The sequence below is a fragment of the Lonchura striata genome, chromosome 7 (genome assembly GCF_046129695.1).
Source record: "Lonchura striata isolate bLonStr1 chromosome 7, bLonStr1.mat, whole genome shotgun sequence".
NCBI lineage: Eukaryota > Metazoa > Chordata > Aves > Passeriformes > Estrildidae > Lonchura > Lonchura striata.
Genome location: NC_134609.1, coordinates 29,891,884 through 29,917,366, shown reverse-complemented (window position 1 = coordinate 29,917,366; position 25,483 = coordinate 29,891,884). Strand labels below are relative to the sequence as shown.

Below are 25,483 nucleotides of genomic sequence, written 5' to 3'. Positions count from 1 at the left end.
AGACTTGGGGATTAACCCCTGCAGGAATGTTACATGGAGCTCTCTGGGTTTGCTGGCAAGGGGCTGATGATGGGATGGTTGTGCTCCTCCTGCAGCCCAGGACCAGCACTGGGCTTGAGCCTGTGTTTGGGTGCATTTTTCCATGTGCTCTTGGCAAATCCTGCTCATGGCCGTGAGATTTCAGAGAGGGATCAGGGACTGCTGTAGATGCAGTCTGTCTCATGGGCAGAGTTGTTAAAAAAAAACCATACAGGAGAGAAAGACCTGCTATGGAAGTCCATGACAAACATGAAAACTCACCAGAGTCTTTGACTACCCCACAAGTGTTCAGTTTTCCTCTAAGAGAATCTCAAGGATACATGGTGGGAATTCAGATCAGGACAACTGCGTGCTGTTTGTCAAAGGCAAACCAAAGATCACTCTCAACCCAGGGAAAATTTTTTGTAACAGTTCCCAAGGATCTGTGAGTTCTGTAGGTTCCCCTGCTGGGGAACCAAAGCCACAGAGGTATTTTTGTCAGTTTAATAGAGAGTGGATGTGAGTGATGCAGTTTGATGTGTTAGGTGGAAGGAATGTGCCTGTGAAAGCAAACGTCCAGGGGAGCCCAGGGACATCCTGCCTCGGGCTGGGGATGGACAACATCAATGGAAAACCACGGGGCACCTCTTTAGTCCTCTGGAGTAAAACAGTGCAAGATGCTTTGTATTCCCAGTCATTTGGATGGACCCCAACATTACCCAGCTGTGAGGAATTCCAGTTCACTTTATTATTCGACATTGAGCCCAAATCTTGAGCTTCCTTTATATTATTTTTAATGCCTCTTAGCTGTTGAAAACCTGTTCTTGAAGGGGGTGTAGATCCCCCATGCACAGGTTGCTGTGTTCCAGTAACTAGAGGAGAATTTAATTCCTTTAGTAAACAGGGATTTCACTTTATATTCTCTTAATCTTTGTCGAAGGGTGTGCCTTCCTGCAGGAATGGGAAGTATGCAGCAATTGAGGAAACTATTTACATTCCATGTCAGCGATTAAAAGAACATAAAAAACCATAAAACTGCTAATACAGGCTTTGCTGAACATACCAAACTCTCTTGTACCTGTAATAAAGTCAGATTTAGAAGATTGTAAGATGCAATCTCCACCTCTTTTAGAAGCAAGACAGGAAAGTGTAATAAATTACCTCTACAGACTGCATGGATTTGTAGATGTTGAAATCTGCTCCTGAAGAAATACGTTTATTAATAATTATTTTTCAGCTGGAGTAAACTGGAATGTTTTTTTTTAGCTTGGTGGGGTGTCCAGCTGAAGGTTTGCATTCTGGGAGAGCTGTGTGTGGTGTTGACAACAGGAGGTTCCTCATCCCATCAGGAGCTTCGAGGCAGTGCTGTGGAATGGGACAGTCAGCCTGGCCTGGGTTGGCATTCGTAGCACATGAGGCACTTCACAGGAAAAAACTGGTCACGGTCTTGCAAAAACATTTTTCTCTTTTCTTCAGAATTTCTGAAACATTTGATTTTCCTAAGAGATTATGGTCTGAGTGTTTCAAGTCCATAATCTTGGAGAAGTTTTCTCAGTGTGTGCATGTGTAGGAGAGTTTCTGTTTCTGTAAGTCACACCAGGCACTGGTCTGCAGGACTGGGCTGTGCTTCCCAGGGAAAACAATGCCAAGCTCTTTGTACTTGTCTGTGGAAATTGTGGTTGTGTTTCTTCTGCCTGTAGTGCTGGTGTTGGGTTTGTTGTCACTGGCACAGGAGGTGACGGGGCAGGAGCATCCTGCTGCCTCCAGGGACTCTGCAGGGGCATGGAGAGGGAAATAAAGCTCAGGAGAGAAATGAGAGCCTGAATTTCTGCAGAGCAAAAATCTATGGCAGCAGGGCAGGCTGGACCTGTGGGTTCTGGACTCCAGAGGTGGGAAAAGCTCACGAAAACCTGGGGAGGGGAGCAGTGTTCCCATCCCTGTGTCCTGGGAATCTCCAAGGATGCAGAGGAGCCCCTGCTCCCTCTTTCTGATATTGGTGTGGAACATGGAGTTCAAATGCAAGCATTGAGCCATTAATCACCTGCTGCAGGTAGGAGTGGAGAAAGAAACACAAACACCTTTTCTGGAGTAAAAAGTGGCAGCACACGAAGCTCTGAGATGTGTGCTGTTATCTTTCTGTGGTTTCCTGTAAAGCATTGGAGAATGGTGGGGCTGGAGGTGCCTGGGACCTCTAAATTGCATAATTTCTTCACTGGGTCATGCAAAAAAACCCTGGATGTGATTTTCCATGATTAGGAGGAACAGCTGCTTTGAGTAGCCTTGACATTAAACTCCATTTATTGAAAACCTTAGAGATTTTCCGAACCTTGAGTTACATTTCAAAACACGATTCAGATACATTAGACAACCCCAAGTGGGGAGCAATGTGTGAAACCATCTGTTATCTGTGGAAATACTGAATGTCAGTTTGGTGTTTTCGGACATTCAGACCCATCAAAATGTGTTCATATGTACTGGGCAAGATGTTCTGAGTGATTTCTGGAAGAGTTGCTGGTACCTGACTTGGCAGCCTAGGGTCTGAAATCTAGATGGCTTGCAGCTGTTGAGATTACTTTTGTGGATATTCATTAAATACTTTGGTGATTAATTTCCAGGCGCTGCCCATTTGTAATTGCAACCCCAAAATTATTTGTGCTGGATTCAATTTGTCACAGGCAGAAAACCTGCGAGCGAGCTCACGTTGCAAGTACATTCCTTACCATGATTTAGCTGCAAAAGATGATTGCACTCTTGAGAACCTTCAGCTCTGTAGTACCTTAAATGTTTTAGAACACTTGTCATATGGAGAGATTTCCAGAATCAGCAAAGCATCCATCAGCTGCAAAACAAACCACTTTTTGGAGCAGCTGGCTGGGCTGGGGTGCATTATGTGTGTAATACTGATGCTCTGCTGGTGTGCAAGGGACAGTAATGTATGCACTCAGGAATCCCTTGGAAGCTGATTGCAGCATGTGGGTCTTAGAGGGAAGCAGTTCATGGCTGTGGCAGTGAAACAGAGCCCCTGTGAGATTAAATCTGAGCTGGAGAGTGGAACAGTCTGTGGCTACTGGCTGTTTGTCTGTGTTTTGCGCTCTGTCAGGGTTAGGTCTGTACACAGCAAAGCTCTTCAGTGTTCTTTTAACTTTAAACATGTGAGTGACCCAGGTAAAGTCAGTGGAATCACTGATTTTCAAAATTAATTTCATGCTTACATGATCTGCTGACAAAGGTCATAATTATGAATGTCAGAGCAATGTAACTCTGAACAGATGCTGGGGAGCTTTCCCAGTGCTGCTCCTGTGGTACCTGAGGCTGGGGATATCACAGAAGGATAAAAAACTGAGATAAGTTGAGGGCATATGAGGAAGAGTGTGGAGGGAGGATGGCTTTGTCCCTGAGGACATCAAGAACATCCCAGGTGTGTCGTGGACAGTTCCTTTCTGCCAGGATTTCATAGTCCAGCTTGGCAGAGGGAGCAGTGAGGGTGACATCAGTGTGGTTGTGGCTGGTGGGCCCCTGGCAGTGTCCTTTGGAACATGGAAATGGAAAGAAAAAGCTGGAATATTTTAGAGGAGCTGAGTTCACTCTTCATTTCCCCATCATTTTATGCTCCTTTTTGTCAGGTTTATAGCCCAGCCTTAACAAAGCAATATAAAAAAGGCAATATATGAGGTTGCATTGCTGCCTTTTATTCCCTCTGTAAAAATTCTTCCATTTTATCAGGAGACAAAATCCAACTCGGGCCACGGTATAAGACTCCCTCTTATCCTATAAATCCCTCAGGATCCCAGAGAACTCCAGAGGTTTAGGTCACCTATGATTGTCTCCCTTGCACATTTTCCACTTCTTCATGGAGACCCAGTACCCAGGATGGGTTGGGATGTAATGGCCCAGTGTTGGAGCTCACTCTGAAAGGATTGAGAAGGCTCCAGCAGAGTTCAGCAATATTTTGTTTTCTCTTTTTGGTTAAAAGAAAAGAAGACGTTCTCTCCACTTTTCTGCCCAACCTCCCTGAATGGGAGCACTGATTGGTGTGCAAGTGACATTGGAGCTGGATTAACTTAGCAGGGAAACAACCCATTCCCAGTGCCAAAGAAAATAGCTGACAGGATTTGTTAATGGACTGACATGCTTCTATAGAATCAATGGCTTGAAATATGGAGAGAGAAACAAATCTAAACAAACAAACCCCAAACAGAGAGCTGGGACCTGTCAGAATATACTTGCTATTATAATTCTGTGCTGTGTCTTAGCCAAAAAACTGTGACCTCAGCCTGGTTTATCTGCAAGTGCTGGAGCTGGCAGCTGTACTGCAGCATTCAGCCTCAGCTGAGAGTAGGGATTTTACTAGAATTGAAAAGTTTCACTTGACTGGAAGGAGCAGGTTTTCCCTTTCTGCAATGGCACCAGTCACCACCAAAATATGGCAATTCAGCTACCAGACCTACAGTAATTTGGGATCAGTCTGTGGCTCTAAGGGTACAGTATTTCCCACAGGTTTGTGGTATAAAAGTGCAATATTTATCATGGGTATGAGAAACAAAGGTTTGTTCCATGGTTTTTAGCAAGGCAGTTAAGGTTGTGTGGTCAGGGCTACCTCTGGTTGTGTCATTTTGGAGTGAAAGGGTCCAGCCCCATCAGGAGAGAATTGCTGCTTTCTTGGTCTGTTTTTTATCTTCACAGAATCACAGATTCATAGAAAGTCTTGGGTTGAAAGGTACCTTAGGGATCACCTAGTTTCAACCCCCACAAACACGAGGAGTTCCCCATAAGGAGTTCCAACTCCTCACATGAGTACCCCAAACAAAAGGAACAGATATTATATATGAACAAGATATTTATATGCTGATATAACACGCTGGAAGGGGAGAGGATAAAAAGACTCAGAAATACAAATTCTGAGGCATTTTTGTGACTGCCATAAAGTCTGTCAAAGCCAATATTCTCTTTCAATGCCTACAATACAGCAGGATAATGGGTCTGTGCCAAATTCCCTGGAGAGAAGAGAAGGCTTGCCCTACTCACATCCCAAACCCTGGTTTTGGGGTCAGGGGAGTCAGTGCTGCCCTGTCCCCACCCTGCAGCCTGGGCACGAGGGAAGGACTGAGGGGTCAAACCCTTTTCTCTGGGAAAACTGAGGTGTGGGAAGGTTCACACACAGCTGTGTGTGTTCTGCAGAACTACAGACCTCGTTCACACAGCAAACAAAATCAGTCTGATGGGTGGGACAGGTGCAGGGTTCTCTGCACCATTGTTTTCCTGAGCTCCCTGCGTGTCATCAGCTGGCAGCTTTGAGCCAAGTGAGCCCAAGGGTTTTACTTTTTCACTCTGCCAGTCAGAGCAATCCTAAGCTGTCCCTTCCAGGTAAAGATATAACAATAATAGGCAATTGCTAACAAATTTAATACAGAATTAGCCTGCTTTAGGTTCCACTCTCAGAGTACATTGCAGCAGTAGACTCCAGTATTTTCTGAGCTGTGTTTTAACATCCCTTTGGTGTGAGAATGTGAGGTTTTCAGCACTTCCCTTGGTCGTGGCCCAGCAGAGAGGTCGGGAGGAGGGCTGGCTGTGGGGAGAGAGCAGGAATGTTGTTCCTCCCTCTGCTCAGCCCCAGCGCCGTGACAACCCGCACACAGCACGGTGCAATCCTCCAGGAGAGAAAATCCATAACTGGGGATGGAGACAGGAGATAAAAACCTTCTGGAAAGCTCGTAATCTCCTGCTGATAGTGCAGCCCACGTGGCGAGGAGCGCTGTGCCCCAGCTCCTTGTGCAGGAAAAGGACGGGGGCGTCCAGCTGGAGCCAGCCTTGGTGTCACAGTGAGCCCATGGACACTCTAATTCCTCTTCCCAGGACCCTGTGGCTCTGATCAGATATCCCTGGACCCTCCTTCCTGCCCCAACGGGAGAGCCAGGGAAGCCCACCCTGTCCAAAGTCTATATAGACCCCTGACATTCCCTGCTTGTCCTCTTGTGCCCCGTTCTCCACGTGGACACCACAGAATAAAGAGAGCTGAACCAACATATCTGGGGTAAGGGCCTCTTTTGGGAATCTTTGCCATCTCCTGATATTCCTCCCCTCACAGCCTCGGACCTCTAGGCTGATATTCAGGGGCTGTGCGAGGGGGGAACGTCACCTTGGCTCACAAACCTCCCGAGGCTTCCTCACGTGGTTTTTCTATCTGCTCCTCGGGCAGCTTTCCCAATCCTTCTGCTTGTTGGGTTGTTTTTTTTGGTTTTTTTTATTTTTAATTTGTTCCTGACAAGGGTGGGCAGTGAGGGATAAATGCTGAGCTCAGCTCTGCAGCCTCAGCGCCCGGCATGGCCCGGGGTGCTGGAGCTCCTCACACCTGCAAAGAGACCAGGCCAGACCCAAGAGGAGTCTCCAGACTTTCAGAAACGCTTGTGGCTATTGTTTTCTGCCTTCAGAAACACAAGGAGGGCTTAAAGAAGTTTTAAAATCACAGCTGAGGGTGGGCAGCCCTGGCACAGGGTGCCCAGAGCAGCTGTGGCTGCCCCTGGATCCCTGGAAGTTTCCCAGGCCAGGCTGGACACTGGGGCTTGGAGCACCTGGGACAGTGGGAGGTGTCCCTGCCATGGCAGGAGGGAATGAGGTGATCTTTTAGATCCCTTCCAACCCAAACCGTTCCATGATTTTATGATTCATGGAATTTTCCCTTCCCTGAGTTTGCCCTCTGGGATTTCAACTAGGGTTGGATGTAGCAGAAGGGAGATAGTAGGAACAGGAGGAGGAAGACCAGTGTGTTTCCATGTCAGAACAAACTGGAAAGAGATATCACAACAGAACAAAATTTCAAAAAACAAGATGCAAGATTTAAGATCCTTTTTATCATGCCTTTCATGATATTCATATCCTTGAGACTATTCTGCTTTGCCACAAATTTTTTTTAAAAAACCAACAAACCAACCAAAACCAAAGCCCTGATAATATCGTCACAGTCATGCTTAAATCCTAAGGTTTGGCAGCTTTGCCAAGGTGTGGTCATGGAGTTTAGATAAAAGCCTTCCCCTCACATCTGCCCCACATGATTTGTGTTTTGAGGTCCTGGGATATGGTTCTTCAAAGGCTACATCCCTTAGAAGAACAAATTTGTATCAAAAACTGAGTGTAGGGATTTTTTAAGGGACTAAGGAGACACTGGTCATGCTGTTCTCATGAAGAGTTCAAACCTCAGTTTCCTTTAAAGATCTCAGTCAGGAACTGAGTGCAGGAACTTCCACCTAAATATTCATCTAGCCTGTCTCTCTTTTATATTATTTTTCTTTCTTCCTTCTTTCATTTTTTTCTTCCTTATTTTTTCTTTTCCCCCCCTTTTCCAAGCTCCCTTCTGAGGGATTTCCAGGTGTGTATGAATTTCCATAGGCACACTAGGGCAGCTTCAGCATTTCAAGCATTTCTTTCCTGCCAGGGCTGCAGGGAAGGTGGCCAACGTGCACAGAACCCTCTCTAAAAACCTTGGGGTCCTCCTCTGCCACAAAATCCATGGAAAGAGGAGGGAAAGCAGGGGAAGGGAGTGGATGTGTGTCCACAGCAGAGTGTGATTCCTGGATGTTTCTCTGGGCAGGATCAGATTCAACATCCCTGATGTAAGAGCTCCTTTTCCATTTCTCGAGCGCGGCGTGCGTGACTCAGGCTGCAGGCATGTCTGCAACAGCTGCCTCTCTGCACCTACTTCTGCCCCTTCAAAAAGTAACAACAGGGTAAGGAAAAGATAGAATAAAAATAAAAATTAGGGAAGGAAGAGAGAAAAGGGCAGGTGAAAGATATTTCAGAAAGATTTTTCTGTGTATGGGGCTGAATTCAGAGGAGAAGCAGATGCTTTGCTGGACACTGAGTTTGAGACTCTTTCCAGAAAATGTAAGTTCCTTTCCAAGTGACAGAGCAGTTTCTCGGGGCTCCAAGGAGGGCAGAAGGTGCTGCTGGAGGAATCCAAACCCATCCCTGCCTGCAGAGTGTGCAGGTCCAGGAGGTGCTCGTGCTCTGTCCCAGCCACCCATCTCCACAGCCCCGCAGGGAAGGAGGGATCCCCGCATTTATTTGCCTCCTTTCCTCCCAGCAGAGCTTTGGGGATGAATTTGTTCACATTTTGAGAGCCTCGAGGGTGAATTTGTCCACATTTTGAAGATGAAAAGCAGCGAAGTGTTGCGATATCAGCCAAGAGGGCTGATGCAAAAAGCAGAGTCTATATGAGGAGCGGGGAGGAAATACATATATGGAAACATAAGCTTGGCAAGAGGGTGCTTTTTTCCCCCTTCTTTGATGTCTGGCCTCAGTAATCCAGACAGATTCCTTCAAGAAATGGGACCAATTTATTCCTCTGCTTTTATCTTCCTACCTGCTCCTCATTCATTTGAAGTAGCTGTGAAAAGCCTGAGTTACCTGGCTGTGTGTGGAAATGTGCATTTTGTAGGAATAAGGGAATTTGAGAACACTGGAATGATCCCCGGGAATGGGACTGTTCCTGGCAATTTGTGCTTCCCTGTCCTCCAGGGAGGGGAGCAGAGCTTGCCTGTTCATCTGCCCCACATATTTGCAGTCTCTTGGTGTTGCTCAGTCCAGGAAAAGCTCAGTGTCCCCTTCCTATCTGATGCTCTTCCTTCCCCTAGGGGAAACAAGGGTTATGCTCAGTTCCAGCCCCAGTCAGGGTTCAGTTTCAAGGCAGTCTTTCTCATGTTACATATTTTATCTGCCCAGCATATTCTGTTACAGATTATGTATTAAAAGGTCATGTTTTATTACAGTTTTTTCCCTGTAAAAAGAAAGAATAAGAAGCTGTATCTCCTGTGCTCTGATAATAAAACACGTAAACTTTTGGCTTCAGAAAAGCTGCATGTGTCATTTAGGAATAAAAAAAGCCAGCTTCATCACCAAATTAAATTAATCAGGAATACTTACATACAGCCCATTCTGACTTCAGAGGAATGGCTTCCCATTCACATCAGAAATTATTTTGACACATTTGCATGTTAGTTTCATTCTGGATATTAGATAAAGGGAAAAAAAAATGCACAACTGGATGGGAATTAGGAAATGGAAGTAGAAATATTTTTTTCAACTTAGCCTGAAAGCCATGGAAATGACAGTTTTCTTTACATTACACACAGCCCCTCAAATACAGCTCAGAACCTGTCAGCTGTGCCTGGTGCTGACGTGGTTTGCAGACAGCTTCTGCCTTTCCTCCTCAGCACTGGGCCCTGCTTGCACTTTGTGCCCTCCATCCCTCTCCCCCTGCCAAGCCATTGGTGAAGCAAACTGCACATCCCACCCCCAAAACCCATTTATTCCTGCTCTAATTGAACACCAAGGCAGTAAATGCCTTATCAGTTTTGAAACAGCGGGCTGGATAATTCCAAGCAGATGTCTCCCTCTCCTCAATCACAACATCAGCTATGTCTTGGTCACTCTTGATTAGCTGATTCTTACATAATGAGGAGCTGCAGTTAATGGCCACTTCTCCGTGGGCTGAACTTGCTGAAAAGAGCAGCTTTGCCCCTGGAGAACAAGAGGCTGATGAGGCAGTGAAATCAAGCTCGATGGAATGAGGCTGCATCATGAGTCATTAGGAGGGATGACGCTCTGGGAACAGATGAAATATCTCTGATGGAGACCAGTTGTAAAAGCACAACTCGGTGCTTAATAAATGTGTTGGGGTGACTCAGAAATCCAGGGGCCACATTTGTCTCTGGGCAGCGTTTCCTGTGCTGGATGTGGCTGGCCTTTGAAAGGGACACCCCTGCACTCGCTGCATGAAGGATGACTCTGCCCTCAATATGAAAGTAAGAGTGATCAGACTCCTTGAATTTGGCTGAAAAATGGGCAAATCTCCCATAAAGTGCCTGTTAGGCGTAGTATAATTTGGCTAGATTCGAAACTCGTCTACTTGAAGACTGGATTGTTGGAAGCTGCAACAGTACCACAAGTTCCACAGACCAGTTAAAAAGTTCCACAGACCATTCTTGTAGCTTTTCGTTGGACAAATAGAAATCTAACCTAGGAAAAAGCTGGGTTCTTGTACACAAGGAATGAAAAATTGAATGTATCCCAAGCAGCAAAAAACCCCCAAATACAAATAGTTAATATCACATTATTAGCTGATTGATAATGTTGAGGTAGAAGTGGTTGCAGCATAAATACTTCTGAAACAAAAATATTTGGGGAGGAGAGGCAGGGATGTGCTAGAAAGTTTTAAATGTTTTATTAGAGAAGTGGGTAGTTATTAGTGTCTTCTGAAAACAAAGCAGTCAGGAGCAAGTAGCTGCTGTTTTCACTTTGGGTTGGATTAATACAGTTTGTGTTCACAGAGGAGCTTGCATCATCATTAAAATCTTCCTCACTTTGTTTTGTGGATGCAAATTGTGGCAAATTGATGTCTTTCCAAAGGATTCTGTTGGGTAATGTGGATAATGGTTAAATGCAGGGCATGCATTTGACTTCCTTTGAGCTCAGAGGCCTGGTGATTTGATATAGAGACCTTTTTAAAAGGAAAACAAAGCCAGTTCTTGTTAAGCTATTTTCACTTGGTAGCACCTGTTTGATCTAGTTGAATAGTAAGTGCTGTTATCTTTCCAAAGAAGAATATGGATTTTTATACTAATTTAGAGGAGTATCCATCAAAACTGTAGTAGGTCCTTGGGAAGAGTTGTGGGTCTCAGTGTAAAGATGGGTTTATGTTGATGAATTTGCCCAGCCTGTCCTGCAAGAAACCAATTCCTTGAGCTTAGCAATTCCTGGAAGAAAAATACTCAGCATTGTCTGGGCAGCATCAGAGGAACTGCTTCGTTTTGGATTTTCCAGGATTCATCTGTTTCATTCCCACACCCCCTAATAATTTAATTGAGATCAGTGGTGCAGTCCTTCTTCCTGCAGCACAGCTGGCATTGTTATGCACCAAAACCTCTGAATAACAGGGAGACACAACACTTGCACCTCCTTTTTCTTCCAGTGCTGGTGCCACCAGCCCAGGGGCAGCATCAGTGTCCCCCCAAGGTGTTGGGGGCCAGCACTGAGTCACCAGCAGCAAAAAAGAGCCAGCAGCAAATATCTATTTTTTTTATAAATAATGAATTCACTTAGTAAGAAAAGGCAGGGTAGAGAATGAATTGTTTAACAGATTAATGTGAATGTCTTTTATATTTTATAAACCTCTTAATTCCCTGGTGTGCTGAGCCAGGTTTTGTTTATGTACATGGAAACACGAAATCTTTTCCAGTCCCTGTGCAAATAACACAGAATTGGACTTCATTACTTTGGCTAATTTAACAAGTCCTGGGAGGCTTTTTGTTACTGGGGGATCGAGGAGGAGCCACGAGCCCAGAAGTGCTGCACCAGCACAATCTCTTGGAATGAAATAATCTGCCTTTGCTTCCAGAGCTCTCCAGGAAGGCTTTGCCTGGGAGGCCTGAGCTCAAAGATTTGGGGCAAACCCCAAATTTCCTCTGGGCTACCTGGGCAGGCAGGAGCCTCAGGGGCCAGCTCCAGCCCAGCTCCTGCTGCAGCACACTCTGATATTGGTTCCTCAACAAAGAGTTGGCAGCATCTAGTTTTAGTGAGCTTTAATGAAGGATTTGGAGATCTTTATAATGAAAAGCATTACCATTCTAAGACTGGGAATTTATTTCTCTCTCATAACTAGTGGATAATCGTGGTGCTGAGAAGCAGGGCATTTAAAACTGCTGATATTATTGCTGCTGTGCCAGTTAAACAGAACTAATGCAAGCATTGCATAAATATTTTAATAGCTTTTTACTGTATTTCTTTAGAAAATGTTTAAAGAGCCACCTAATGTCAGGCGGAGATACTTCCTGAGTAAACTCTTGTTAATTCTCTTTTAATGGCTTTATTAACATTGTGTAATTGAATATTGATACATTTAGCAGCCCTTTAAGGATCCTGTTTTATTGAGGTGTTGCGCTCACATATTGATAACATCAGAGCACTGATTAATTGCATCTTTGCTTGGTTCTCCTTGAACTGGTTCAACATGAAAGATGAAGCATAGGTACAGAAGAGCTGTCATTTTTATCAACTTGATGTATTTTATATGCATATTTTGTACCACTTAATTGAGCTTCATTTTGATTCCCAGTCTGCCCAGTTAGTACAAGTATGATCACACTGCCAGAGATGGGGGAGTCTAAATATTTTACTCTGTGAAGTGTTCTGTCTTTTATCTCTTTTCTTATGAATAATTTACTTGTTGGTACAGCTTCAGAAGTGAATCCTGTTCTGCAAAAACATATATGTTTTACTGGGAAAAGCAAGGATTACAGTGATATTAGCTTTCTCCTTGGAAACTCTCCTCACAATATCAGAAATCTGCAGAGGAGGATGCCTTGTCTTGTGTTCCTGGTCTTAATTGCAGTGGTTTTTCTGCTTTCCTTCCATCAAAGCTCTGGCATTACCATTCATATTTAATCATGGCATGGCTGCTTTTCTCATCTCCAGTCTTCCCCTTTGCTTCTTTATGCATATTTTTTACACAGTTCAAGCAGGGTGAAAATTTACCCAAGAGCAGAGGGAGGATGGAAGTTCATGTAGTGTCTGCAAACCACATCTCCAGGGCTTTTGCCAGTGCTGGAATTTGCATATGAGCTGAGGTGAATTTTCTAGGTCTTCCTATGTTTATTCTGAACCATTGTTAAGATAATTAGAAAGGAAAGAAATCCCTCTTTTGTTGGCTTCCACAGAATCCTCTTATTAGAGGTTGTAGTGTGGTGTGGTTGGTCTCTGCTCCCAGGGAACGGGGACAGGATGGGAGGAAACAGCCTCAGGTTGGACATCAGGAGGAATTTCTTCCTGGAAAGGGTGGTTTGACATTGGAAGGGGCTGCCCAGAGAGGGGTCCAAGGGACACCTGGATGTGATGGCAGAGAAAAGAAGCTGGGATAAGAAACACACACATTGAAATCTTCCATGGAAAACCTTCCTTGCCCAGCAAGGTTGCACAGGAGCTGCTGCAAATGAAAACAGAGTGATTGTGGTGAGCCCTGGAAGTCAGGAGATCTTTTATGCACCCAGCTGGATGCTGAGACCTGCTCTGGTTTTCACTCCTGGAGGGATTCTGAGATCATAAATTATCAGGGAGGGATTATTGGAATGCAGAGATAAGGAAAAATTAAGATCATCTCTCAACCTGATGTCAGGGATGTGATTGACATATTGGTAGGGCTAAACCAGCATTCCTTTAACCCTGGAAATTGCACACCAGGTTTGAGGCTGAGTGCCCAGCTGGCATTGGGAGAGAAGGCTGGGAAATTGTCTTTCCCTTCAGGAAATGTAGTCAGGAAAGAAGCATAAGGAAACTGATATGATATGATCATTCCTGGCTAAAACTGGCACAGGAGGCATGGGTTGCATCATGGGGATACATTGCTCATTTAAGGTCATCTTAATTTGCAAAGCTGTGTTAATGTCAGTGATGAGCAATTCCTGTGGCTTCTCCATGTCAGGATTTTTCTGTTCTCTAAATCAAAAGATGTTTTGGAAGAAGAGTAAGTAGGGAGAAAGAAAACAGTTGGAAATGGGGGAGACCAAACTGATCACAGGAGAGATCCTTTGCTTACAAAACTTATGGTAAAGGGAAAACCACTGGAAAATACATCCTAAAAGTGAATTAAACAAAGCCACTGGTGTGCTTCATTCCTGACACAAGTCACTAAAGGGAAAGGCACTTCCAAGGATGGGGCAGCCACAGCTGCTCTGGGCAACCTGTGCCAGGATCCCCCCACCCTCTTTGGGAGGAATTTATTTCTCCTCTCTAATTTAAATCTATCTTTCAGTGGCAAATGAACAAAGACTGGTGGGAAAACCCAAAATGGTGTTGGGTTGAAATTTGGCCAGGGAAAAAACTAGGAAATGTGAGTCTTAGCAAGAGGTTTAGGATGTGATTTAAGTTTAAAATTATCCCACTTTGGAGCTTGGGATATCTTTGTGCTTTTTATCAGCTGTGTGTGTTTGGTTCAGAGGGGAATGGGAACTGCACCCAGACATGCTTAGAGAAGAACAAAGGTTCTGTATTCAAATATTTTAGTGAAAGTCAGTTCTCATATATTTCCATGTATTACTCATGTCATTGCATGAATCATTGCAAAAGATATGGAGAGGAGAATAAAAAAAAGTTAAATTGGGACGGCCTAGTATTTTTCATACATTGCCAGTTATGACATTTAATCTTAATTGTGTCTGAATTTGACTGATTTTCCAATTGCCTGAGTTTAGCAAGAGTTATGTTGTTGCTAGGACACAGAGACTTCATGTGATACAACTGCCATCAACCTAAAAGAATGATTTTAAAGACTGAATCTTAGATTTACACTCACAAGTACATTTTGAGCAGTTCAATCCTAATGCAGAAGGACCACAACATCCTTACTCTGAGATAAAGTCATCGAGCAGTAGTTAAGAAATGTCTCATTTTTTAATCTTTCTGTGGATAAACAGGAAAGAGGAGCGTGTCCACCCTTGTGGTCATTTCCTGTGGTTCCTTAGTCATGGCTTATTTGGCCTTTTCATGGTCTCAGTGGTGAATTTGGTCTGTTTTGGTTTTATTCTTTTCCATGAGGTGTCCCAGCCCTCTCCATTCCTGCCACTGGTTTGTTGCCTCTTGGAAATGAATCATTTCTTTTTGGGCACAGGCAGAACTCCTGGGCTGTATTTTACACAGTATTTTACTGTGCATCCCCTCCAAGGGCACCTCTTGCTGTCATGGCCTTGGGGAATTCATGTTCATGTGGGCCTTGAACCATCCATGCAGGAATTCCAACTCCTAATTCCACAGTGTGGCTTCCCAGACCAGCCTCTGGGATGTTTTTATGGAAAGATTTGAGGCTGTGGGTTTTATGAATCAACTGAGTGCCTTGAGCAGCAGCAGCACCTCCTTTTCTGACCCTCTGAGCCCTAAAAGTCCACAGCAAGGTTTCTGTGATGATGTAGGATAAGAGCTGTGAGGTCCTTGCCAGGTGTGATTCATGTCCCTAAAGCCACCAAAGCCCTGCAGGTGGCTTAGATGGAGAATTGCTTCCCCTCAATGTAGTAAATGAACTAAGTGCTAATTGGGTTGAGCTATTTATAGCTGTGAGCCAGCTCTTACAGCAGGTCACAGCTCTGGGCGCACTGCAAGACTCAAAATGTTGTCCTGGGTGACCTGAAAGGTCCTTTTTTAATCCTGAGAGATAACTAGCATGGAAATGCACTCATTAAGGCTCAGCTGTTAGTTAGGAATCTTCCAAATTATGGCCACGTTTGGGTCCCAGTGAGTTCACACCACACCACAGGATCCACTCAGCACATTTATTATCTCTATATGGTCAGAAAAATCTATATGATGGTAGGAGTGGAGCTGAGAAATCCTTTGGTTTCTTGCTCTTCTGTTCTGAAGACAGAAACATTTCTGGATAAAGCCACTAGAATATTTTATTTTTTTTTCTTCTGAGAAACTACTTTGCAGGAAACATTATACTTTTTTTTGTGTGTGTGTAAAGGATTGTAGAAACTGGCATAACAAAAATGGGATTTCTGGACAAAACCCTCAAGCTAACAAATTATTCAAAGTGCAGGGTATGATACTCCAAAATAATCATCAATTTGAACAGAGTATGGAATTATTAAGGTTGGAAAGTTCTCCAAGATCATCAAGTCCAACCATTAAAGCCACCACTAACCATGTCCCCAAGCACACATGTAAGAGATCCATTTAGACCACGCTAAAACATTTAATTTCCCAACTCTATAGAGAATTTTATTTTTATAACTAAAACTTTTGCTGAATATCAACTTTTTTTTTGGGGTGGAACTTAGTATTTCAGCACAGGAATGTGGTGCAAGGCCAAGGCCACTGCAGTGTGTGATTTGATGAGCACAGTTGGAATGTGATTCATCTCCTGAGTTCTTGATAAACTGAAAGAAGTTTGAAATTTATGAGAGCAGAAGACAATGAGTATTTTACTAGGGCCATTTAGGACTGTCATTTGCATGAAATTAAAGATGGTCCCTTTTAAATTTATGTATGAAGTTCTGACAATCCACATCCTTTTGGAGACAGAGATTTAGAGGGTGATACTAGAATAACATTTGGTAGATATATTGCTAGATCAAAGTCTGTTGATATTAATATGAAATTTCAGTTTTCTTTATCTTTTACAAGGAACCTTTTTTTTTTTTTTGCCCTGGAGGAGTCTCCAGTAATCAGTGGTTCAGCAGGATTTTAACAGGCCCAGGGAAGCGTAGAACCCTCTTTTCACACACTTTGCTGCTGGATGTATTTAAATATTTTGTCCAAAATGGCATTTTTGAGGTGAGAATTCAGTGCAGGCAATAAAAAAAGCTCCTTTATTCTATGTGAAAGCTCAGTGTGGCCAAAATCTGACATTTCATGGTGTCCAGAGAAGCTCTTGTGCTTTGAGGGTGGAGTGGGATGGGGATGCAAGTCAGATACCAATTCAGATGCCACAGAAGAATGTGAGCAGATCAGAAAAATAGGAATGGATGATGTTCCGCTGAAGAAATATGCTCATGTTTTCACCCTTGGCTACCAATACTGACTTAGCTTGTGGTTTGGATTAATTGCTACAAATTGTGGGGGTTTGTGCTCACCAGAAAGTGCTTTATTATTACAAATACAGCTAACATCATCCAGCTGCCAGCATCATTTTTTAAAAAAATAAATTCCATCTTCTTACCACTTCTGTGTTTTAACATAACATCAGCTTGCCAGGATATCAGATTATCTTCTCCAAGTGTCTGTGGCCACTGACCTGGTAATAGCTGAAGATTTTACAACCTGACCTGGTCAGTAAAGTGTTTTCCAGACCTCCAGTTTCACTCCTTATCTCTATAGTTACAGAATGTATCTCTAATGAATCATTTCCAGAACATCTGGATGGCTGTGGATAATGATATCCAACTGGAATTTATCTGGTGCTTAAGTTATGATTAATATTTCATCTATATGGTCATGGAATCACAGAAAGGGTTGAGTTAGAGGAGACCTTAAAGCTCATCTCATCCCACCCCTCTGCCAGGGGCCTGGACCAGGTTGCTCATGTGTAGAAATTTTGTTTCAATGAAATCCTTTTTATGTACAAAATACCTGCTTATCCTGATAGAAACAGAGGATTTCCTCTGCAAAGCACAGGTGGGTGAATGAGTACAAATATCTCCAGACATCTGGCCAAATATCTCCAGATAATTTGACCATCCAGGTGTTGCCAGCTGTGAGATCAGCTGCTGCTGGAGGGTTCTGAGACAGTGGCAGCTCCTTTGATCTCTCCTGCCCGTCCTCCTGTGGCCCAGCAGAGTTCTGTGGCTTCCAGGCTTGTATTCTGGATTTTTTGGGATTATTATGAGGTTCTGGGAATTTCATAACCTCAGATGGACAGAGGGGTGAACATTTACTACTGGGTGATTCCTTCTACTCCTACATTCTTGTGATTCCTTTGCAAACTATTAATGTCAGGAAATTTTATCAAGCAACAGTCTAATGAGGGCATGTGAGGAGGGAAATACAAAAGTCAGGGACCTAGAATATTGGGTGAGCTTTTGTGACCTATTCAAATTATGTCTAATCATAAAAAAATTAAGCTCCATTAAAACAAAGTTACAACCCATTTTTAATATGTACTAAAGGTCTTACCTGCTGGATAGAAAATATTCCTTTCTCAGTGCAAATTATCTATAGATGGTGCTTTAAAAATACTTTCAATATTAACATTTTGGGGTTTTAACTTGACTTGAACTTAATTTTCAGATTATATTTTAAAACCTCATGTATTGCGAGCAAACACGTACACAAGACCTGATTGACATACCAGTATGGTTCAGTTAATGATGTCAACACAGGAAGATAAAACACAATACATATTAATTTATTTTTGTGTCCATGCAAGCCCTGTGTAGTGCAGTGCCTGATTTCTTCAGGGAAATAATATCTTTGACCATAGTGTTGGACCAGGTCCCTGCAATCTGTCCAAGTCAAGCTTTCAATATAATTTTCAAGCATGTTTCTTTGAAGAAAGTATTTGACCTAGTAAACCATCATATTTCACTGTCACAATTATGATTCCCTTGGGAATTAGCCATGTTTATCCAATTTCACATGTTCTGTTGTGCTATTCCTCATTGTTGGGAAGCTGATGCTTTGGAAATGCAGTTCTGGAAGGGAATTACGTGACCTTGAAGGACAGACCTGCAGTTTATATCTATTTGCTCTTTTTCCAGTTTATATCTACCTATTTCTTTCTCCAGTTTATATTTACCTGCTCTTCCTTCAGTTTATATTTACCTGCTTTTCCCCCAGTGTATATCCACCAGTTCTTTCCCCAATTTATATTTACCTGCTCTTCCTGCAGTTTGTATTTACCTGTTTCTTTCCCTAGTTTATATCTACCAGTTCTTTCCCCAGTTTGTATTTGCCTGCTCTTTCCCCAGTTTATATCTACCTGTTTTTCCTCCATTTTATATTTACCTGTTTCTTTCCCCAGTTTATATTTACTTGCTTTTTCCCTAATTTATATCTACCTGCTCTCTCTTCAGTTTATATTTACCTGTTTCTTTTCCCAATTTATATCCACCAGTTCTTTCCACAGTTTATATTTACCTGCTTTTCCCCAGTTTAGATTTCCTAGTTCTTTCCCCAATTTATATCTCTCTGCTTTCCCCAGTTTAGATTTACCAGTTCTTTCTCCAGGTTATATTTACCTGCTTTTCCCCCAGTTTAGATTACCAGTTCTTTCTCCAGGTTATATTTACCTGTTTTTTCCCAACTTTAGATATACCAGTTCTTTCCTGAGTTTATATTTACCTATTTATCTGCTTTTCCCCCCAGTTTAGATTTACCAGTTCTTTCTCCAGGTTATATTTACCTGCTTTTCCCCTAGTTTAGAGTCCCAATTCTTTCTCCAGGTTCTATTTACCTGTTTTTCCCCCAGTTTAGATTCCCAATTCTTTCTCCAGGTTCTATTTACCTGCTTTTCCCCCAGTTTATATCTTCCCCTATTTATATCTCTCTGCTTTTCCCCCAGTTTAGATTTACCAGTTCTTTCCTGAGTTTATATTTACCTGCTTTTCCCCCAGTTTAGATTCCCAGTTCTTTCTCCAGGTTCTATTTACCTGCTTTTCCCCCAGTTTAGATTCCCAGTTCTTTCTCCAGGTTATATTTACCTGCTTTTCCCCCAGTTTAGATATTCCAGTTCTTTCTCCAGGTTCTATTTACCTGCTTTTCCTGCAGTTTCTCTCCCTGCTGGCTCAGTGGGCTGGTGGTTTGCCCTCAGTGCAGGACAGCTCCTGGGAACAGAGCGGGGAATGGAGCCATGGACAGATGTTGTGCACTAATCAGAGCCTTGCAGGGAGTGCTGCTGCTCCTTTATTCCAGCAGGAATAATCTGGGATGGGATCAGGGCTTGGAGCACACAGCACTGCTGAGGGATGTGGGGATATCAGAGCCAGAAGGGGGAACTTCCATGAAGGCTTTGGAAACAGAGCCCTGATCTCAGTGAGAGTTTTGTTACGGCTTAGGGAGATGCAGCAGCTGTAGGAGGTTGGAGTGGTTTGGATTGCAGTGTTGGAGTTTGTTGGGGTGACATTGCTGGGCTCCCAGGCATGGAAAAGGCTTGGAAGGAAACCCAGCTGGGGAGCAACCAGCCTGGACCAGCTGTGAATCCTGTTTTCCTGCAGAGGAAATGATAGGAGATGAATAAATGGAGCTTCAAACTTCGTCTGTAAATGGAGCTGAGAAAACTCTGAGTCTGCGCAGGACAGGCTGTGTCAAAACCTAATTTGGGCAGGGAATTAAGGGTTAATCCTTTTAGGGACAGCCAGGGAATTCTTGACACTTGTGTGTCCTGCAGCAGCTCTTACATCTGTGTGTGACTTGTCACACTGATTCTGAGATATCTTAATCCAAACTCTATCAATGCTGGGCTCATTTGGGCTTGGTTTTTTTAAAGGAGACTCGTTTCAGTGAGTTGGTCTGAAACACTGGGACAACAACAAAGTATTTGCCATATATTAGCAAGTGTCACAGCTGAGCTTTATGCTGTAAAGAGCTTTTCTACAGAGGGAGCAAAACCCCAGCCTGGGCAGCAAAACTTCTCTGCTTTGCTCGTGGAGATTCAGAATTATTCCTCTTTCTCTGGGGATCACAAGGAATCAGTGACAGAATATAAAGGCTGTGCATGAGATTTTCCAGTACTGACCTACTTCTTCTCTCATTAAAATCACTGTGAGTCTTACCATTGACTTTTCAGGCAGAAGCAGGCCAATATTGTGTGCTAATGAAATTGCTTTCCAAAAAGCTTCTCCAGTAGTTGTGTCCAACTGTTCCAAGCCATGGGTCACAATAGGATTTCAAAAGCACTGAGGAGACCATCAGCATTGTGAAACATATTTCCTGGCTCTGGGTGGCTCAAGTTTGCATCTCACAGGCTGTGGCAGGAAGGAGAAACCACACAGAGGGCCCTTTCTGGAAGATTCTGTTTGTGCATTTGCCTTTGTGGTCTCCTCCTTCAGGTCTCCCTCGTCTCGTGGAGGAACCTGGCAGGAGCACAGAGGGCTGAATTACCCCAAAATGCAACACAGGGGTTGCATAAGACAGGTGGTGTCAGGGATTTCACTGCTTTATTATTTCTATCCTGTGAGCTTTTAGCATTTAGGAATTTTTTTTCCTTTTAATTTGTTGTCGATTTGCTCCACAGTTCAGTGTTTCACACTAGCTCTGCCAGAGGAGCCCAGACACAAGGGAAAGGGATTTCCTTTGGGCTCAAGGCATTCCCATGAGAAGAGCTTTACCTGGGTCAGGTTTATCCTCAAGGAAATGCTGAATAAGCATAACAGCCTAAATGGATGGAAGTCTGATTTTCCTCGTATTAACGGTAGGATCAGAGCCAGGGATTTGGTTTGGGGCTAAAGGAACTACAGGATGTAAAGCCGAGACCAAAAGAAAAACAGGATTTTAAACTGTGTGCTTTAAAGTTAATGAATAGTTACACTGTCTGGAGCACTGTGCAGGAAATAAAAACTCTGAGCTTTTTTCAACTCGTTATTTCAGGGGATTTTCCTTTTTTTTTTTTTTTTTTCCTTGCACAATTTAGCAATCAGGGATCTACAAAAGTAAGATCTCAGCATTCAGATAATTTGAGGGGATCAAATTTTATTTTTTTCAAAGGGGAAAAAAAAAAAATGTTCTCTCTCCAAAAATCGTCGAGCTGAGGCTGTGCGAGGCTGCGAAAGCAGCAGCATTGTGCCCTCCAGTGACAGGAGCTGCTACAGCAGCAGCAGTGACATTCCTGCAGGCTCCCGGGGGACCCCTCCACACGGAGATGCTCGGAAAGTTAATATGAATTCATCAAAAAATGAGGTTAATCCGGCCTAAGTGAAAATATCTACATTCCACTCTCCCCACTTTCCCTTCAGCTGATGCCTGCCTGCTTAATTTGCTCCTAATTTGTGGTAATCTCCTTACCCCTGGACATTCCCAGGATTGTTTTTGGCTTTTAGACTAAAACACACCAGAAAAGAACGCAGTCTCCACATCTGTAAGGAGCTGCCAGCTGTAACAATTTTATGCTCTTTGATGGGTAGTCTTGCAGGAACGAGGAGCTTTGTGGTGCACAAAACCTTGATTTTGCAACTGGGTTCCAGAAGGAAAGCCACTGGTTTGGGTCAGGAATGAGGGTGCTGAGCATCCTTCACTGAGCTGGAATCACTCCAAGGGCTGGTCCCTGGAGGGAAATGTTGTGAGAGAGGAGAGAGACCTGGCAGTGCCCAAAGCCAGGCTGGACAGGGCTTGGAGCAGCCTGGGATAGTGGAAGGTGTCCCTGCCCATGGCAGGGGGTGGGATGAGATGACATTTAAATGTCCCTTTTAACCCAGACAATTCTGTGTTTCTACCCTCTACCTGTATCTTCGTTTAGTTTTCCAGCACTGCTGTGCCCTAAGGGCATCCCCGAAATGTGGACAACCCAAAGGTCCGAAGAAGTGTACTTGTGTAAAAATGTAATGATTGAAAAGTGAGCCTTCTTCCTCTTCATGGAGAGGATAAAACCCTTGACAGGTCAGAGCTGAACTCGCTTTTGCTGTTTGAGGTGTGGACTGATGCAAGGCTCCCCTCCTTTTCTTGTGAGCAATGAACTGAATGCAGAGAGAAAAAGAGAGATCCCCTGAGCAGGCAGGGTCAGCTCGGACATCAGGAATTTCTCCTTGCAAAGGGTGATCAGACATTGGCAGGGGCTGCCCAGGGAGGTTTGGGATCCCCATCCCTGGAGGTGCCAAGGATGGGCTGGATGTGGCACTCCGAGCTGGGGATTGATCACAGCTCCTTGATGGTCTTGGAGGTCTTTCCCCACTCCGATCATTCTGTGACCCCAAAACAAAGAGCAAACCAAGGAAGGAGAGAGAGGCCAACAAAGGCAGCACGTTTGAAGAGCAGTGTTTTGTTGCTGTGGGTGATGCCAGCAGAGGTCTGGGGGTTGAGGAGCAGAAGTTGCCCTGGCTGGCACTGCTGAAGAGCCCTGCGGCACACGAGGTGTGCCTGAAATCCTTCCTCTGCAGCGGAGGGCTCACATGGAGAGCAGCTCTAATTGAATTAGAGGCTGATTTCATGAAATGCTATTAGGAGTGACACCGCCTCGCTCTGTCGTGGCAGCCCTTTGGAGCAGCACTCAAAGCAGCTGCCAGGTGGGAATCACCAGCTTTTAAACTCTCATTTCCTGCCTTTTTTTCCTCCACTTCTTTTTCTGAAGAGGAAAAGTACAAAGAGACCTCAGCTTACACAGACGTGAGCAAGTTATCCTTCGCACAAAAATGAGATAGTTTGATAAAATAGTTTGTTGTTTTGTTGTTTTTTTTTTTTTTTTTGGTCAGATCACTGTATTGCATCAACTTTCTGAAGAATATTTTCAGTTTGCACATTTTTTCCATGCCCTCGTGGAGTTTTGAAGGGAAAAAGTTGGTTTGCAGAGTAGAAAAATGCGTTGGTTTGCAATAATTGTTATGGAAGAGAAGGCGCAGGTTCACAAAACCACCTCATTCTATTATCCCCACTCTGGGTGTTTTCCATGGTGGAGATAATAGAATTCATAACTTCATAAATAATTAAATAATTTAGTTTTTAAAGTGTGTAAGTTCTCTTTGCAGTCATAATTGGTCTCCTTTTAACAAGAGTCTTATACTATAAAAGAATAAACTTGGAGATATTGACTGAAAACTCTTCATGATTCTCTGGTTTAGTTTGTTCAGCACTAAGGAAAAAATATTTTAAATGTATCCCATATTCTTGGACTTTTAGCTTCAAAGTAAGAATTAGTAATAATAAATTAACACAATCAAATTTCTTCAGAGCAGGAAAAATCAGTATTTTTCTTTCATTCTGTCCCCAGTACCAAAAATTTCTCAGCTGTGATAAGGACAAGGAATTCTATTGCAATGGCAGCTCAAAATCAAAATTATTAATATCTATATTTGCTTTAAATTGAGCCACAGTACAATTTTCTTGATTTAATAAAAAATAAAAAGCAACTCTGTTTAAATGGATGCTGAAAGAAAAACAGAAAACTATGAATAAAAAATGTCCCAGACATGATAGGGCTGGTAATTCCTGATTAGAAATCACTGCTGTGGTTGTTAGTGCTGTAGATCAAATTTGCAGCTGTCTGGAGGTGTTACATTTAGAACAGTCTCGTTTGTGAATCATTATCAAACTTTGAACACACTTTAGGGGGTTTTGCTTTTATTTTTTTAATTTTTTTAAATCTTATTTACATCTAGCTTGTTGAAACAGTTCCTATTTCTGCTCTTCGTGTTTCCTTTCTGTTTAGTTATTAGGGCAGCAGACTTTAAAAGGCAAATTTATTCATTAGAGAGGAGGACCGTGCTTTATATAGAATTCATGCTGTTTATCAAAGCCTGAAAAAATAATTATGGAATTTGTGCATGAAGGAATAGAATTTACACGTGTTAGTAGGATGATATTGTTGTTTATCCACCAGAAAAAATTTGTTTGCCTGAGGCCAAGAAAGTGTAGCATTTCACAGGACTCACTTATCAGAAGCCTCCTAACTTTGTAGGAATTATTACATGGATTTGACTGCCAGCCATCCTCTTGCCTGAAATAAAACAAAATAAAGGAAATTAGGAACCTTCAGCCATTTCTTATCAGTGGTTTTCAGGTATTTGGCCTCATTTTGACCTTTCTGATCTGTTCAGTTTAGCTTGTCCAAGGGAAGGTGCAGCTCAGGCAGGCTGGGGCTGTGCTGAGCAGTTTCTTGGGGGCTGATGTTTGTCATGAAGAGAAATGACTCAGTTTTGGAGGCATGAAAAATTTAAATGCATATTAGACTTGACTTAGTTTTCTGCAGAGGTTTCTGTTATGAAGGTTTAACTGCAGCTTTAATTTTATTGTCTCCATGAATCTGCCTACAGAAATTTGTCCTTTGAAGCCAAGTCATTTTTACTCCGTTGTTTTATTTATATTTGTAAATATTTCAGAAACCAAGGGTATTTCTAATTGCTTAAATCACAAATTATACAGCAGAAAGCTTTAGACTGAATGGTCATCTCCCTCCAAAAAATAAAACAAGCATAGAAAACAATAAAGACAACAAATAATTAAGACAATATACAAAGAACAATAAAGTCAACAGCAGAGCCCATGGTCAGCCTTAACTGCATGCTGTAGACACTCTTTTTTCTTTGTAAATCAGAATTTCTGTGGTGTTTATTCAGTAGGAAAAGTAGAGACAAGAGGGTCACGTATCTGAAGCTCCTTCCCCTGCAAAACCCCACCTGGAAAATTTCAATGTGATTTCAATCTCTGGAGGCTTTGGTCAGGATAGACATCATCCCAAATATATCCCTAAAAACATCAAAAGAAATCATCAAAACCTCTCCCTTCAAAATATTGTCACCAGCAAGGGACCTCCAAACTTCAAGCCAAATGTTTGCATTTCTGTGAGACAAAACAAATCTACCCAACTTTATAATTGCACCACAGCTAAATTAAACTGAATGCAAAATGGTGTTTTAGGACTTATGGAGCCTCCTGCAGTTTCACAGAAAAAAAAAATATATGAAAGATATGTGCTATTTTATGCAACAGCAATTTGGACTGCTACAAAAATAATTACTTTTAAAATCCATGCAGCACATATGCAGATGGTTAACAAACTCTGGCTCAGCCTCCAGATGAAAATGATATTGGGAAAATCCATGCTGCAGAGATAGTGCCATTCCATTAGAAATGTGCAAAGTATGCAAGAACATTACAGCCAGATTGTTTTCCAGAACAGCCTGGATCTCAGTGCCAGATGTTTTATTCTTTGTATATCTCGTCCAGCCTGGGGGAGGAAATGGGAGTTTTAGATGTGCTGACCAATTCTGGTCTGCTGATGCCTTGTGAGGCTGCCCTAGAGCAGAGGCTGGGCAGAGTCACAGAATAAAGCAGGGATTTATTCCAG

The 25,483-nt window shown here is 43.0% G+C and overlaps 1 protein-coding gene across 1 annotated transcript in view; it reads left to right on the top strand.

Annotated features, from left to right (window-relative positions):
• ADAM12 (ADAM metallopeptidase domain 12) overlaps positions 1–25,483 on the top strand; it is a 179,508-nt gene that overhangs the window by 49,802 nt on the left and 104,223 nt on the right. The window lies entirely within an intron of this gene.